At 47.0% G+C, this 15,638-nt stretch overlaps 1 pseudogene; it reads left to right on the top strand.

Moving 5' to 3' along the window:
- The window catches only part of LOC134341815 (zinc finger protein 721-like), a 60,782-nt pseudogene that overhangs the window by 37,590 nt on the left and 7,554 nt on the right, over positions 1–15,638 (top strand).

The raw sequence follows: 15,638 nt of genomic DNA, 5'->3' as shown, positions 1-15,638 counted from the left end.
TGTGTCATAAATATGATTGTGCTTTTAAAGGAACAATCTCGACGATTTAACGAAGCAGGAAGGTAGATAGAGTTTGGATGGCCTTCAGTAATGTTTCTAACAAGGCATCCATGACAGATACAGGGACGCGGAGATGAATTGGCAAACTAGTCACACAATTAACTTGGTAAATGGATGCGAATGGCAGTGTGCGAGCGTGTCTCTCCTCCCGGACGCCGGCAATAAGCGGCGAGCTGTAGATTTGCTGCTGGGTCCTTTATTGTTTGTAAAAGAGTATGTGAAACAAAATGTGACTTATCCACATTGTGAAGTAAAATTCTGGGAGGACATATAGACCTTTGGAGGGTCGTTTTTAGTTGTAACCTTGCAACGCTAGGCCATACCTTTCTGAATGCAGGAGGACAGTACAGCGAAAGTGGATTTTGTTATTCTTGCATTGTTCACCGAGGATTTGAGTGGAAGAATTCCGACTCGGTCTTACAGCTATACGGAGCACTGGTGATAACAGACTGAGAGCAATGGGTGCAATTCTGATTGCCACGCCATGGGAAGGATGTTGTAAGAACTGATGGAAGATCAAAATTCACCAGATTGTTTCCTGGACTGTGGGGAAGGGGATAAACTATAAGGAGAAGTTTGATTGTCTGAAATAGAAAATAAAGTGAAGGGTCCCTGTAAAAGTTTATACAATTATGAGGAGGTTTATATTGTACAGATATCCAACAAATTTGTCTTCTCCTATGTCAGCAGTGGCACGTCCATACACAGATCTGAAGGCATTCATTTTCTCGCCCATTGCGGCGTGGTTATGTCTACAGCAGACGTGCTGGATGCAGGTGATAATAAAATAATGGAAATGTGTCTGGATAACCCTTGGTTAACAGAGGTAGAGAGGGATACGGGCTGGATTATGGCTCTGGGGATTGGCATAGGTCGCCATAGTCGAGCTGGGGCAGAATCTATGCAATATTGATTCCCCATTGCAATCTACAAGAAGGTAGCTCTGTCACAGCGCTGACCGCAGCGAATCTCCACTGCCTGTGTAAAAGACATTCCGATGGCTCCACCTTTACCCGAGTTACGCTGCGGCCAAATGAGCCCTGAGTGTCAATGGAGCTGTCAAACGCAACGAGTGACTGAAATCAACTGAGTGATCGGATACCAGGATTGTTGATGACGTCACGGCTATCAAGGACGCTTCTACACGGAAATGGAGTGTTATATCATTTCATGTCAATTTAATAGCGAGACGCATTATACTTAAACACATAAAACCCAGATGTACATCGCGACCCAATAACAGATTCCCGATGCGAAGAATTAGTAGTTAATGAACATTCGACCTTCAGGAATATGTGCTTTGCTTTACCCGTGTTTTGTAACCAATTTTAAAAATAAAGTCCAAGGGTATTTTAACACCAGCCGCAATTCTTCTCTAAACTTAGCCTGGGTCGCTGTATAAATGCAGGCGTTCGTGCAGGAACTCAGATACATGAGCATGTAGCCGGCTTCAGTGGCGACATAGGCAGAGTCGGTGTAATCGCCGTCGTAATGCGCGGTTGCTGTGAGTCGGGTGGTCAGAAAGCTCACGGCGGCCGTCAGCCACAACAGAATGAAACTGCCGGACACACTAAAGAGTAAAATGATGGATTTCCGGCGGCTTTCCATCTTCGGATCCTTCTGTGTTTGACTGCTGTGACCACGCAGTCCACGGCGCAATTTACTGGCTAATAAAATGCGCCTTACCGTCAGACAGTTAAGCAGGGTTATCAGAACAAAAGGTAATATAACCGTTAAAATACTCTGCAGAAAGGAGAATGCGACGCCCACAAGAGACGTAAGGAACCACGAGCTCGGCTGAGAGCCCCATTGAATACCGTTAACTACACGCACAGGTTTATACTCTAATAGATACGAGACGTTCTGTAAATGCATCAGGAGCGACACGGTTATACTGCCGGCAACAGCTGTCCTCGCCGTGCAATATTTCATTTTAAGCTTCTGAAAACAGATTGCTACAAACCGATCGGCTGTAAACAGGACAGTGTACCAGACCGAGGTTTGCAGGCTGGTCGAATTGAAGTACAGGACGAACTTACAGACGGATGTATAGGACAGGAAGGATTTTGGAAACTGGTACATGACGATATGATACGCAATTACAGAGACGATCATCACCAGGAGATCAGCCATTGCCATGAAAGCCATGTAGAGCGATATACATTTGGAAAGGCCGCAATTCCCTCGGAAGAGGACCACCATTGTCAATAGGTTCGCTAGGGAAAGAGTCACAATTTGTGAGTTACAAACAGGGCGAGGAGAAGCGTTCTCGGAATCCAATGTGAAAATACTATTCCGACAGTAATCGGCAAAATTACCGGAGAAATGTGTTCCAAGAGAGAATAAAAACTCATTCAGTGAACTAAAACGGTCTGCAGCCGAACTGCGCATTTGCTCCTGGTTAAGTTGCTGGTGACGTGCTCTCGATGTCACCTTGGCGATGTAACCGAGAGGGGGCAGCACTGCTGCTCATTCGCCATCACAACCCAGAAAAATAGGGGAGATCACCATCTTCTCCCATACCTCCCTTGCGCCCTACTTTCCCTACCCGTGGGACCGTCATTTCAATGGCTCTTACCCTCAAAGCCCCATTCAGACACCAGCCGTAGTGAATGAGAGCCGTGACAGAGCTGAACACAGTGGCTGTAGGAGGATCGACTGATGTGCAGTCGACAGATTCCACCCAACGGAACTCATTATTATTGAGCCGGTACTGGCCCGGAGTAAGTGGGGCCGTGCCCGCTGTCGGTCATCAGCCCCAGGGTGAAGCCGATGCACTCGTTCCCTCCGTTTAGTCAATGAATGAGCGCAGGGCCCGGTGAACAGAATCGGACTTCACTGACTCGTCTAGTGTCGCTTGTACCCAATCTAACTTAAACTTGAATAGTTTCCGAAACGTCTATCAATAAATAAACTCTCACTTGGATATATCCGCCATTTTTGATCACATTCATTATCATCTTAAAGGTGCGACAGGGAAAAATTAATTCAAATCTCCAGCTGGACACCCCATTCTTGTGCTAGCTATATTTACTATAATTCGCAACTGGTACGGGAAAGACATATAATCAAAGGTTTGACCGGAAATCCAAAACGGGGGGAGGGAAGGAGAGGGAGAGAGTGAGTGAGCGAGCGAGAGAGAGAGAGAGAGAGAGAGAGAGGGAGGGAGAGAGAAAGAGAAAGAGAGAGAGGACGGAGAGAGAGAGGGAGAAAGTGAGAAAGCGTGTGAGCGAGAGAGAGAGTGAGAAAGGGAGAGAGAGACAGGGAGAAAGAGAAAGACAGAGAGACAGAGACAGAGAGAGAGAGGACAGAGAGAGAGAGAGAGGGGGGAGAGAGAGAGATGAGAGAGAGAGAGAATTCAGCTCCGGCGGCAGTTGGTACAATCCGCAACGTTCCCACAAATCGTCCTGTTCTACTGCTCTTTCACTAAAAGTTAGATCAGAAAATACATTTCAATCTGCAACAATCCCGGCATCAAATTTACGCTGACAGTGGTGAACAGCGGAGAGGATGCATCTCCCTGAATTTCAGCAGCATCGTCTATGATGAACTCTGGGGGCGGGATGGGGGGTCGGGGTGACAGTGAACTTGACCCTGCATCAGCGTGTGGAGCGGAGACGAACCGTTCAGCAGCGGTAGTCTGCCGTGTCTCCGCGCTGGGTCGGTTTCGCCGGTAAACAACACCCAGTGAAATGACTGTTAACAGAAGTCCGTCCCTGACATTTCAGACAGAGGATGTGTCGACTTACCCGGAACACCGAAAGCTGCGAGAATAGGGTAAAATACAATCCTCACATGCCGGATTGTTGGTATAGCCATGTTCGGGTGTTGTACAAAATGTACCGCACTGCTAGCACTGAGAGCCACTCGCCTGCGTTCTGACCTCGCTGCCCTTTTATACATTAATCTATACCCCGGTGAAAAAAACACAGAGGTTGCACAATAACTCGAGTTAGTTACAGTCAGTTAACAAACAAGGCGCCGTTTCTACTTCTGTGTCCTCTCGGCACCGCGGGGAATACTTAAAGCTCGGTCCATAACACCGTCTAGTAAAGTAGACAATCAGAAAGTTTTTAAAGCTGTTCCCCGCACTCCGGATTGAAATGCCGGTCATGACCTATCACCTACTTATATTAACACACACAAAATGCTGCGTTCCACCGGCATTTTATGTATGTTGCTTGAATTTCCAGCATCTGCAGATTTTCTCGTATCTACTTCTATTGTTGCCTTCACATTCATTTTATTTGATATTAATTGTGTGATATCTCGCTCCATATCTCTCAAAGTCAACGTTAGCTCTGAGTTATCTCACGATTTATCCTGAAACCAATCCCACATTATATGAACTTTACAGCGGGCCTGCACAGTCTGCGTTATTTGCCCAGTGTCATTGTAGACCACACGGATTCCATCACCTTATTCCAACTTTGTCCATACTTCCTCAGTCACAATGAACTCAGCAGCCCAGTGTGCGGGCAAGATTGACAAGGGCAGCACGGAATGTATTGAAGTAATTCCCGCTTTTTGACATTGAAGGTTAAAAATCTCTATAATAACCTCTGTGACAAATATCACCGATACCGAATGTGCATCGGGTTTTCCGGCTCCGAATAAGGTCTCAGTAAATGGCGGTGCATATTATGGATCATCACTGGCTCCTCATTTCCATCATCAGAATCGGAACCAGCATCACGTTTACTATCTCCAGTAAATGCCGTGAAATGTGTGTACAGTGCAATACGTCCAAAAGCACCGAAACAAACAATAAATAAATAAACAAGAGAGGGAGCGGTAAAAGAATGCAAACCGTGACGTAGTATTGTTTAATTTAGAAAAGTTTAGAAATAATTTAGAAAGCCGACGCTTGAAGAGAATAAACTCAACTAAGATATACGAGGCTCAGCGAGTATTTTGGAGATACTGACGACAACTCCCTGAACTTTTACAGAGCCATGGACAAGGATATGAGCAGAATATATTGGGACGTGTTTAATTTGCGGGAGTCCCCATCATGACGCTATGAGGCAGGAACCTGGGGATGTGAACTGGGAACGGATGTGTTCAGGGAAATGCCCAACAGAAATGTGAAGGTTGTTCCGGGCGCCCTTGCTTGGCGTTCTGGGCAGGTTTGTCCCGCTGAGGTAGGGAAAGTATGCTAACTCGAAGTGGTCACGGCTGTGACGAGATGAGGAATATCCATTCCCGAGGAAGAAAGAAGCATGCTTAAGGGTTAAGAAGCCGAGATCATCAGAGAGGGTTCTGGAGACTTACAAGGTCATCACGAAGGAGCCAAACAGTGGACATTAGTGTTAGGAGTGTGCATTGGCGAGGGGGAGAACAGGAGGACGAGAGTGTAGAGACGATGAAGGATACAAGAGGAAAGAAACATGTGCCTGGTGTCGGGGGCGGCAGTGCGGGTCGGTAATGAACGCTTTGCTTCAGTATTCACCAGTGCAGAGCTTCCAGACAGATCTGATGCCGGGGACCAGCACTATTAACCCAGTACTCCGGAGACCACAGAGTAGGACTCTCAGAGGGAACTTGATGAATGTGGGGGCAGCGTGAACTGCCTGATATGCTGGAATATGTCAAGGTTTCGAAGGAAGATGCATTGGAGAATTTGAAGAGCATGAGGATAGCTAAGAACCTGAGACCGAAAGGAATATCGCACATGATACTAATGGATGCGTGGGAAGAGATTTCCTCGGCTTTGGTGATGACATGTGCGTCCTCGCTGCCCACAGGCATAGGTGCGAAGCATTGGACGGTGGGAGGTTATGACAAATATCAATATTTTGTTCAAGAAAGGTACTAGGATTAACCCTGGGAATGACCGACCAATTACTCTTACTTCAGAGACGGGCAAATTTGGGGAGAATTTCTGGAGATGACGTTTAGTAGCTCCACAAGTCTCGGCACATCAACCTGTAATTGGAACTCAGTCATCGTACCCAAACGAGGAAACTAAGCAAGTGCGCATCAAATCCCCAAAACTTCAGCACAGGTGCCCCGCAGTGGTGTGTACAGAGCCACGTCTCTACTCTCTCTCTTCGCCCATGACTGCCCTCCCGCTTCTGCTACAAACTCAGTCATCATAGTCGCAGAGGTCACAACAGTGACTGGCCTCATCACAAACACTGATGAATCTGCATATAGAGAGGATGAACCTCAAACTTCGACCAGCACTAAGAAGACAATAGAAATGGTAATCGACTTCAAAAATGCAAGAAGTGTCGAAAGCCCCCTATCCCTGAATGGTGAAGTAATGGGGAGCGTTCAGAGGTTCAAGTTTTTGGGGATGAATATCACCGAGGAGTTCTCTCGGCCCATCAGCAAAACCTCGTTAGCAGCGAAAGCACAACAGTGACTATACTATATGAGGTGATTAGGGAGAGCTAATCTGTGTCAGAAATAGCTGGTCAACATTTTCTGTGCGATAGAGAGCAGACTGACACACGGAATGGCAGTGCTGTACTCCAGATGCAGCGGGACAGATTGCAAACCACTCAAAGGGTTGATTAGGACGGCTCCGAACATCACTGGGGCTCAACTACCGGACTGGGAGACAATCTAACTCCGGATGCTAACGGCAACAGTAAAGACCCATCCGATCCCTGATACTGTCTGTTTACTTTCCTGCCGTCTGGTAGGAGAGAGGGAAACATCTTCGCCATGGCATTAGACGGAAATAACTTCATCCCGAGGGCCGTTGTTTTGCTGAATAATGCAACACCCTGCCTTGCCAATGGCCTTTGAGTGTCACTGAAATCATTTGTGTATGTAAATACAGTTTTTGTCTTGTTTTAATGAATCCGGACCGCACGCATTGCAAATATCTGTTTAGCGCGGTCTGGAGCAGCGCCGCCATTTTGTTGTCTTCAGCCATGACAATACAGTTCCATTGTATCCTATTGATTTGCCGAAGCACAGTCTGATTAGGGATAGTCGGCAGGACTTTCAGAAGAGCAGAACATATCTCACGAAAATGATTGAATACCGTGAGGAATTGGCAAGACAGACTGATTAAAACCAAGGACTGGAGGTCGTGAATATGGATTATAGTATGATATGTTCGCCCAACGATAAGCTCATTTGGGACGGTAGGAGGCACGAATTCCAGGGGAAATTACCCGTGTGGATTCAGAATTGGTTTGGCCGCAGAAGGCAGAGGCTGCGGTGATCTTCATTAGAGGGAGGAATGAGGGTAAGAGCCGTGAGGTAATTTTGTAGCCCTAGAAAACCCCGCTGAATCCGTACTTTCTGTTTTCTGTTCCGTTCCGGTGGTCACATTGTAGGAAGGATGTCGAATCGTTAGAGATCGAGCAGAGGAGATTCACTGCGATGACGCGAGGATTATGAAGAGCAGTTGACCGAGCTAAGGTTTTGCTTTAGGAGGACAGAAAATGAGCTGTGATGTCGGGAAGGTGTACACAATGATAAGAGGCAGAGGTCGATTGTACAGCAAGAGATACTGTATGTTTCCCAGGCGGAAATGGCGAATACACGGAGACATAACTTTATGGAGTTGGGCGGAAGGTATTGTGGTGATGGCGGGGGCATTTCTTTGACACACTGAGGGGTGTGTACGTGTGACGCTCTGTAATCAGCGGCGTGGCGTCATTTCCGTTATGGACATTCCACAGACTCTCAGATAGGCGGGTGGATGAATGGGAAAGATGAGGGCGATGTAGTCGGAAAGGGTCAGATTGATCTTGGAATAGACTAAAACGTGGGCACAACCGAGTGTCTACGATGCCACATTGTTGTATGCATTGTGCGATCATGTGTTAGTGAAACGTTCAGGGTGAGTCTTGTGACCAGGTACCTGCTTACTGATGCCAGCAATGCAAAGTGTTCCGGATCTTCAGGGTCCTCAATGATGGATGCCGTCTCTTCAGACATTGCTTTCTGAATATGGTGGGAGCCTGATGCCTTTGCTGGAGCTGACTGACTTTACAACACGTTGTGGCTTTTTCCGATCTTCTGCATTAGCGCCTCCACACCTGACGGGATGCAACAGCCCGCACACTGTCCGGGGTACATCACTAATCTTCTCAGACTTTTCCGTAATTGCATCAATTCTTCATCTCCAACTCATCACCTACAGAGCTGTGGACCCACGGGAAATGGAGGCTCCTCGGCCTTTCCTCTGCTGACCCGTCGAGGAAGACGTACCTGTTTACAGTTCAAAATACAAAGTGCATTTATTATACTCTTTCAACAATTAGATTCGTCTCCTTACAAATAACCACAAAACAAAGAAACATAGAAAATAGAACCGGTTAAGAAAGAAAATCGTCAAACACCCGACGCGCAGAGAATAAACAACAAAAAGACCAAAGCTGCAAACGATAAACTTAACCAAATAACATTAAGAACTGAAGTTCAGAAAATTGAGTCCCCCCACGGTTCGGAAGCCAGGTATTGCAACAACCGATTCAAGAACATGTCCCTGCCTCTGTTGAACGTAGCGCCGAGAAAACGTCGCGGAGTACCGAGCCGAAGCGTCCCGTCCATCGTCCAATCTGTTCCGTCGTTGAAAACGTCCGAACATCGCGTCGTTCCTCGCTTTCGGAGCCGCGCCCTGCTGCTTCGATACTCCCTCGGGCCTGGCCTCACCGCCTCGATTCCGCTCGTTCCGATCTTTCCAATTGGGCCCCACTTTAAACTCGATCAAATCTCGGATCGGTCCTCGCTGTCGGGCACGGGGCCGGTCTCTGCCTCGCCTCCGCTCGCCTCTGTTCCGCTACATCGAATCGTCTCTAAATCCGCGCCGGTAATTGGCTCGTCCTCGGGTCTCCGACCCGGACCCCGACGGCTGGATCCGGCTTTCAAGGCAGCAGCGTCCAGCGCTTTCGAGCTTTCAGATCACACCGCATTTATGGAATGGTGACATACATCAACAGCGAATTTCAACACCTCTTTTTTGCATTGGATTTGATGAGTGTCCTACTATCAACACCCGAGGAAAGTGGACGTTGGTCACCATTGACCAGAACGTAGCTTGGTCAGACACATCATGATCAATAAGAAGAGATCAGATGCTGTGGGACGTTTTGGTTTGGATGGAGGCCGAGATCGGCAAACTCTGGTCAAGTGTCCTTTCTTTGGCAAGTAAAGCGGAATGAGTCTCGGTGTCAACAGTCAGGAGGCTTCCGGTGAAATTCAGCGCAACGGTGACATCGGAAAACCCGGAGTACAATTCTTTTGATTCTTAGCTGGGGGCACCTTGTTAGGGTCAGTACAATCTGCGGCAGTTGTAGGTGATGGAGATGTCAGCGCTCTTTGTACTTGGCACTCTTGCGACAAAACTGCATTTTAATCTGCCGCTTGCATGCCATTTGCGATATCAAAAGCTGACTGAAGTGAGAGCTCTGATTCTGCCGATAAGCGACGCTGAATGTGAATATCATGTCGACGACTGAGCGATCTCGTATCATAACTTCTCGAACAGCAACGTAAACACAACGTTCAGTCAGTTTTCTTAATTCAGCAACAAACGTTGCTATTGGTTCGTTTTCTAACTGAAAACGAGAGCTGAATCTAACGCGCTGCACAATATCCAATGGTTTAGGATTGTAATGAGATCAAATCTCAGAAGTCCCTCATAATATTTCGAAGAGAGCAAATCGGGATTCATCAAACTTCGGACGATATTGTGTGTTTCCGGACCACAAAAACCACGCAAGATAGTATCCTTTTGATTGGGCTCAGTGATGTTGTTTGCCGCGAATAACTAGCCAAACATTTCAATGTAAACCTTCCCGTGGTCTGTGAATCATAATATTCCTGAGCTTGTCCAATGATGGTCATTGTTCAAGTGTGAACATCGATTCCAAAAGAGCGAGTGTCACAGATCCCATCCCCGTCACCACTGTTTTACTAAGAACGTTCATCGTGTCCAGTGCAGCCGAACGGGTCTGGTCGATTCGTAATCACGCAGAAAAAAAAACATGTTCACACGCACAGAATTTGTAGGTCAAACGCGAATCGATTGATGGAGAAACCGGCGACATCGACAGATCCCGTGATGTCACATGACAGACTAATAACCCCCACACAGTGGATAGGACACTCCACTCTCACCTCTCTCTCTTCCTCTGTCTTTTATCCCCATTCTCCCTCTGTCTCCCCATCCCACTTCCTCTACCGCTATCTCAGCATTCTCTCCCACCCTTCTCTCTCACCTTCCATCTCGCCACCCATCTACTGTATCTCTCGATCTCTCGCTATCCCCCCTCCCTGCCTCTCGGTCTATCCCTCTCTCTACTCTACCGGCCGAGTTCCTCCCAACATCTCCTTCTCCAACCTTTCCCCGTTCCCCTCTCTCTCTCACCGTGAGTGTGGTCACGGTGACTTTGCTGGTAAGCTGTTTCGTGTCGCTGATGGTGTCCTGGGTTCTTGCAAACGGGGATTTCAGCAACCCCTCCAGTTTCCAGCGTCGCAGTCCCGTTGGAAATGAACGGAAAGAGATCTCATTGAGAGTGCAAATGGCGGGAGTGGGTGGGAAGGGATGGAGTCCACGGGGGTGCGGATGATGGTAGTGAATGAGAAGGGGTGCGATCCCATTGGGAGTTCGAGTTCGGACAATCCTGCCGCTCCCCTCTCACTCTCCCTGTGTTGACAGGTTGCAGCTGGTCACCACACCGTGGGAGAAGAGATTTCCCTTGAATTTCACAGAATCATAGAACTCTACAGCACGTTACAGGCCCTTCGGCCCGCAGTGTTGTGCCGACCACGTAACCTACTCCAGAAACTGCCACGAATGACCCTCCCGCATCGCCCTCTATTTTTCTAGGCTCCATGTACTATCTAACATCTATGTAATATCTAAGAGTCTCTTAAAAGACCCTATTGTATCCGCTTCTACCACTGTCGCTGGCAGTGCATTCCACACACACACCACTTAGCTCTGACATCTGCTCTGTACCTACTTCCAAGCAAGTTAAAACTCTGCCCCATCGTGTTCAGCCGGTTCGGCGGGTGGAGCGAGGGCAGTGCGTGCAGTCCTTCGGTGAAATGATATCGTATCCGTTAAATAGGGGCCGTGGACAATTCTGATTTGATGGAGAGGGACGTGAAAGTACACAGGAACATCTGGAGAAATTTCTGAAACGCCCGTTCGCTGCTCTCGTTACTGCTCGATCGTGAATCTTCCGGAGGGAAGGCCTCAAAACCCTCGGCTTTGCCTGCTGTTGGCGACCGAGATAGAGGTCGAATCGCTCGGATAGAGATGATACTCGGAACTCGGTGTCGGAAAGCTGATCGGAGGCTCGAAGTTTTCGGACGACTCGGAGTCGGACTGTGGTCGGGCATGGCAGGGAGAGTTTTTTCTTCCTTCTCCCGTCTGCGTGAGATGTGGGACATTTGAGAGACTTTGAACTTTTTATTGTGCTCATTGACTTCTTCATCAGGTTATGGTATTGTTGCACTGTTGTAACTATATGTTATAATTGTGATTTTGTTAGATTTTTCACTCTTGTTCTGTCCTGTGTTTTGTGATATCACACTGGAGGAAATATTGTATCATTTCTTAATGCATGCATTACTAAATGACAATGAAAGAGGACTGTGTGTCTTCATAATCTAAATCTAAAGCCCTAGGAACAAGCCTGTGGCTATCCACATGACCAATGTCTCTCATCATCCCGTACACCTGCATGAATTTCCTGCATATTTTTCTCCAGACTGAATAAGACGATAAGCTCACTGTGCTTTTGACGTCCTTCAGGGCTCTGGATGAAGTTGGTTAAACTCCTTCCCCCCCCCGCTCTTTTCAACGTTTTGTGTGATTTTCACTCATTTCAAAGGACTGTGTCTCAGACAGCTGGGTTGTTGCAATGCACCTCTAAAGTCTGACAGCAGACTAGTGAGTGAATCTTCGATGGAGCAGAGTCAGAAATCAAAGCCTGAATCAGGGCTTTGGGGCTCCTGAAAGAGATGGCACCTAGAGTTTACCAGGAGGAGCAGGAAGAGGAATCAGACTGGTAGGATGTGGCTGCAAATGAAAGATCAGAAACATTTTCAAACAGTTTGAAAAAAAAAGGTGGTTAATTTCTGCAGAATACTGGAGGAAATCAACAGATCAGGCTGCATATGCGGAGAGGAATAAATAGACAACATTTATGCTGAGCCCATTCAGCATGTCTAGACTGTGTACTCCTCTGCTTTGTAGCTGCCTGAACTGCGGAGTTCCTCCAGCATTTTGTGTGTGCGTCTCTGTACCGTATTTCCAGCAACTGCAGAATCTCGTGTTTTATATCTACACTTGTAAGAGGATTGTACTTTGGCATTAGATACACGTTGATATTGAGTATATTGTTTATGGGAAACGCTTTCTGCGTTAAAACAGCTGCTGAATTTTCTATGCACACACACACACACAAACTGAGCTATGGACATGGAACTGGTGCTTGCAGAAACTTTTAATGGCACCGTGATTACCCATAAATCCCTGCGTTACAAATATCGCCGTCTCCGAAGCACCGATCAAATGCGCAGGCGTCAGCATTGTGACGTTCCCGAATATCACGCATGCGCGCAGTACACGATAGGCCTCAGCAGACCGACAGCAGGTAAGAGCGCGTCTCCGGGGATCAGGGGGAAAGTGAGGGGAGACATGGAAAGGGGAGAGCGGAGGGCGAGGGACAATTACTGTGAGCTCCGGACTCCGTGACCCGCAATCCCGGGACAGTCCTGCTCTCTTCCCTCTCTCTCAGCCCCACCATCCGTACACGGGCCCCGGGGAGCTTCCGGCTGATGAGGGAATGGGAACCGATGGATCTCTCAGACAGAGCTGAGCTCCAGCTGTCTAAATGCAAGGATCGGGAACTCGGAGAAAGGGAACAAAATCTTTTACATCAGCTGTTGAGAAAATCACCTTTGTTCTGCCTCCAATCACAAACAAGAGAAAATCTGCAGAGAGGGCACAGTTTTAAGGTGCTTGGAAGCAGGTACGAGGGAGATGTCAGGGGTGTTGTGTTCTTTATACGTACCGTGGGTTACTGATAACAAACCATATTCTGCAGAATTGAACTTTTATTTAACAGCAACAAAACCACGTTTTACACTGCCATGCTTCTGGATCATTCTTCATTTCTGCTCATGCTGGGAACTCTGTCCAGTCACGTCCTGATACGTGATATCACCACAAGGGGTGAGTTTTTTTTTTACACAGAGTGGTGAGTGCGTGGAATGGGCTGCCGGTGACTGTGATGAAGCCGGATACAATAGGGTCTTTTAAGAGGCTCCTGGATAGGTACATGGTGCGTAGAAAAATAGAGGGCTATGGGGAACTCCAGATAATTTCTAAAGTAAGTAGTGTTCGGCACAGCATTGTGGGCCGAAGGGCCTGTATTGTGCTGTATTGTATTGTGTTGTATAAATGGGGAAGTCACTTACCCATGACCTCTGGTTGTCGTCCCACCCAACATCAGTGGAAAAAGCTGCTTGCATTTACCCCATCTATACCCTCATACCTTTTATTATTTCCAACAAATCGTCAAAGCAATGTATAATTTCCTTGTTTATGTTTAGAGCCTTTTTTGGATGTATAAGATGATGAGGGGCATTGATGGTGTGGAGAGCCAGAGGATTCGTTCCCAGGGCTGAAATGGCTAACACAAGGGGCATAGTTTTAAGGTGCCTGGAAATAGATACTGAGGGGATGTCAGGGATAAGTTTTTTACACAGACGGTGGTGGGTGCATGGAATGCACTGCCAGCAGCCATTGTAGAGGCAGATACAATAGGGTCTTTTAACAGCCTCTTTGATAGGTACATGGAGCTTAGAAAAATAGAGTGCTATGTGCTAGGGAAATTCTAGGCAGTTTCTAGAGTAAGTTACATGGTTGGCACAACATTGTGGGCTGAATGGCCTGGAATATGCTGTAGATTTCTATGTTCTATGTTGAACAGTGAAATAACTTTGGCTATCCTACAATCCTCTGATAATCCCCCGTCACTAAGGATGATTTAATTATCTCTGCTAGGGCCTGACAATTTCTGCACTTGCTTCCCATAGGGTCTGAGGGAGTACCTTATCATGCCCTGGAGATTTCTCCACCCTAATCTGCCTCAGGATAGCAAACATCTCTTCTTTACCAGGGTCTCAATATCTGTTGAAATCCAAGGTTCCCTACAGTTTCTATCTTTACCTTTTATTCTGACAAACACACACCTGCTTTGTACTATCAGAACTTTGCTTTGAAGGCTTCCCATTTACCAAGCACACCTTTGCCAGAAAGCAGCCTGTGCCAGTCCCCAGTGGCCAGATCCTAGTATCTTAATTCCAGGTGTTATTCTATGCCCTGAACACATCTGCCTTTCCTACGCTGCTCCTTGTATTGAAATATACAGGGCTCAGCATATTCACTGCACCATGCTCAACGTTCTTCATTCCTGGCTTTGAGGTCTGAACAACAACTGTCTCCACAACCCCTCCACTCTCTGTTCTGTTATTCAGGCCCCCATTCCCCCCGCAACTTTAGTTTAACCCCCGTTACCCCCACCTCCCACCATGCAGCTCTATCATCCCTTTGTGCTTCATCTCCCAGATCAATAAAAAGGAGGTACATACCAGGTACAGGCAGACTGGAACAAATGGGGTACATATGAAAGACAGGAAATTCAAGTGAACACTTATAAAAGAAATAAAAGAAGGCATGAGGTTGCCCCAGCAGACAAAGTGAAGGAGAATCCTCGGGGATTCTGCAAAAAGATTGGAAGGGAAAAAATAGATGTGGGAGATTTCTTTCTGCAACCGTATTTACACAGGAGATGGACACTGAATCTATGAAAGTGAGACAAAGCAGCATCAACTTCATGGACCCTGTACAGATTACAGAGGGGGAGGTGTTTGCTGTCTTCAGGCAAATTAGCGTGGATAAATCCCCAGGGTCTGACAAGTTGTTCCCTGGGACCCAGCGGAAGACAAGTGCAGAAATTGTTGGGGCCCAAGCACAGATATTTAAATCATCCTTAGTGACAGGTGAGGTACTGGAGAATTGGAGGACAGCCAATGTTGTTCCGCTGTTCAAGAAAGGCTCTAAAAATTATCTAAGAAATTGTACATGTGAGCTTGACATCAGTAGTGGGAAAGTTATTGGAATGTGTGTGCAGGAACCGGATATATACCGTAAGTATTTCGATAAATGTAGACTGATTATGGATAGACAGCATGGCTTTGTGCATGGTAGGTCATGTCTAACAAATCTTATAGAGTTTCTTGAGGAAATTATCAGGCAAGGCAGTGGATGTTGTCTACATGGACTTTAGCAAGGCACTTGACAAAGTCTCATATGGGAGGTTGGTCAAGAAGGTTCAGTCACTCAGCATTCAAGATGAGATAGTAAATTGGGTGAGACACTGTCTTTGGGAGAAGCCAGTGTGTGGTAGCAGATGGTTGCCTCTCTGACTGGAGGCCTGTGACTAGTGGTGTGCCACAGTGATCAGTGCTGGATCTGTTGTTGTTTGTCATCTATATCAGTAATCTGGATGATAGTGTGGTTAACTGGATCAGCAAATTTGTGGCTGACACCAAGATTGGTGGTGTAGTGGACAGCAAGGAAGACTATC

The sequence above is a fragment of the Mobula hypostoma genome, unplaced genomic scaffold (assembly GCF_963921235.1).
Source record: "Mobula hypostoma unplaced genomic scaffold, sMobHyp1.1 scaffold_103, whole genome shotgun sequence".
Taxonomy (NCBI): Eukaryota; Metazoa; Chordata; class Chondrichthyes; order Myliobatiformes; family Myliobatidae; genus Mobula; species Mobula hypostoma.
Note: the sequence above shows the minus strand (reverse complement) of the source record. Positions and strands in the feature narration are given on the sequence as shown.